Here is a 2,500-nt window from a genome sequence, read left to right as displayed (position 1 = left end):
TCGTGAGTTTGTTATTCTCTTTAACCAGCAATGGAAAGTCATTGCAACGCGAATGGCGTTTTAGTGCATCTTATGTTGTTTATTTCAATAAAATGTTTCGGTGGAAAAGGATTCTGTGATATTTTCTGCCTTTGTGAATTATAATATCATGAAACGTGATAGGGGAGGATATTTTTAGTATTGCTGTGTAAGCAGGAAAGGGTTTCATGAAAATAAACAGGTCTGTTGGAAGTGTGCTTGAGTTTCAACAAAATGAGCCCCAAAATCAGCAAAAAATTGTGACGCCGGTGAATAATAAAGTAGCTGCTATTTCCAAAATGATATGGAATTACCTGGTGATAAATAACCTCGTCTTGGAGAGTAAATTTTTGACTTTGCAGAAACAATGGTGGGCGATTGTGATCTTTGTTTTGACTTCGCTCATTTCATTGTCAAAATTTATAACACTTGACAGAAAAAGAAACTTACGAAAACCCGGTATCTTGCCATCATTTAACACCGACACTTCACTGTTTGGCAAGAAAAACATGCCGCGGTAACTTAATCACGGCGCCTGCTGAATTCCGGCGATGTCACTTTCGATTTTGCGATTTATTTGTGCAGCCAAAAAAGTTCAGTAACAAAATTGAACGTAGCAAAAATCTCCCAAAATGTTTGTCGCTGATCGTAACTGTTTATATTCTATATTCACGGTTCAAAATTAATGTTGTTTTCATGTCGTAAATATGTTATTCTCGAGCGACCGCCCTGGAAACTTCCTTCTGCTCTTTCTAAAAACTGAGTATCAATATTTATTTACTTGTGCATCAATATTTGTTTTTGCATAAAGCAAGCTAACAAAATCTGTACCTTGCTGAGTTCGCATTTGTTAGCGTCAATAGTATTTTCGGTCCGATGGTTCTGTTTCTTGCGAGTATATTGTTTTGGTCTCCCATCCAAACCCTAACCCCGTTCGAGAGGGCTTAACTTCAGTGAACTTCGGTATTACAAAGCTGTCAGATGCTCAGAGGGCACGCTTAAACTTTGTTGTCAAAAGAAGTTTATCAACATGTCAGCCCAGAAGCCAATGTTTCTCACTTCCTATTTATTTTCTTCAATCTTTCTGGGTTCAGTACTTTGCTAGTAACCACATGTCTTCTCAGACTATTTACCCAAGACTTCTACCATGGCACTACAATGATAGACAATACCAAAACAATATCGTGCACTGTTAGAGCTACATATTACGCAAGGACAGGTCTGTTTCGTCGTACGAACGTGTGAGGACCTGTTAGCCAAAAGGCCTAGTCTGGTATGACTTCTTAATAACCCCCCAACTTGAAAAAATAGTCTGGAACGGTGCACGTACCACAGGCAACCCAGTGTACCCTCACGATGAGTCTAGTTTAATCTATTTCATGCAACTGAGCCATCAATATGATCCGGCTGCTAATCATCCAGGCATTTATTGTGCGTAAATTGTGCATAAAATATATATTGCGATAATGTTCACAAACTGGTAATTTAATTCCACTACTTTTTTTTTTGTCCTACGGGATAGCTTCTTCCTTTGAGCTACTCACTGACATATCTCGCGCGAGACAAACATCTAAGCTCATCATGTTGAATGTAAGAAAGGTCAAATAAAAGTCTAATATGCCCGAATCGACCAGAAACGTATAGTTTGCATTCTAAGAAACGACTTAATATTATGTCGCTCTATGGTTTGACAGTAGTTTTCGCTGTTTTATAGGGGAAGTAAAAGCCTCTGTCCATAATTTAAAACACACTTGATTAGCTCTTACTGCATGTGTTTCATGCATCGCTTACTGACTATCTAACGCGATAACATCAAAAACATGGAAATTGACACGTACGTTGCTTATGCATGAGACATGTGTGGACATGCCAACGAAATATATTCGATTCGTTGATTCAATGATTGTACTCATCCCCTCGTCTAAATAGAGGAAAACTAAATTGACTGCAGGAATTGTTTTGAGGATGTGTTTCAGTCTAAACCACGCTTTAAGTGGAAATATGCATGATAATCACAAGGGTATTGACGGACAAAATGCAAGCGAGACATCATTCAACGCCATTGTTACCTTTACAATCCTATGCAGTCTCCTCCAATGTTCAATGTTCTTTACTAGGTATCTTTGTTTGTTGCATATCCTCTGGACGTCTCAAAGCTATTCGATCTGTGATTGCTGTATCTTCCGCTGTCGATCAGAACGATCTGGAATACGTCTGGCAAGCCCTGCGGGATTGCAATAACAGTCCTGACATGTCTCGCTGCGCTAAAGGTGATTAAATCTAAGAAGTGATTGACGGTTGGATTCGGGTGATTGCGCTTGACTAAGCAATGACAAAGTAGTTTTTAATAAACGGAACTGTTGGGCTGCGTCCCCGGGGGGGGGGGGACTATATAGGTATGTGTGCCGCTGTGAGGGGTATGGTTTTTAAGCAGTTTACTCTAGGATAGAGTATATAAATCATAGCCTTTCGGTCTAGAATA

The 2,500-nt window shown here is 39.4% G+C and overlaps 1 protein-coding gene across 1 annotated transcript in view; it reads right to left on the bottom strand.

The window, feature by feature from the left end:
* The window catches only part of LOC138025933 (uncharacterized), a 25,054-nt gene that overhangs the window by 12,869 nt on the left and 9,685 nt on the right, over window positions 1–2,500 (bottom strand). The window contains exon 3 of the mRNA XM_068873075.1: window positions 2,088–2,242. The gene's annotated coding sequence lies outside the window, so the exon portion shown is untranslated. The remainder of the gene's footprint in view (window positions 1–2,087; window positions 2,243–2,500) is intronic.

This window comes from Montipora capricornis, chromosome 12, assembly GCF_036669925.1.
Source record: "Montipora capricornis isolate CH-2021 chromosome 12, ASM3666992v2, whole genome shotgun sequence".
NCBI classification, from domain to species: domain Eukaryota; kingdom Metazoa; phylum Cnidaria; class Anthozoa; order Scleractinia; family Acroporidae; genus Montipora; species Montipora capricornis.
Note: the sequence above shows the minus strand (reverse complement) of the source record. Positions and strands in the feature narration are given on the sequence as shown.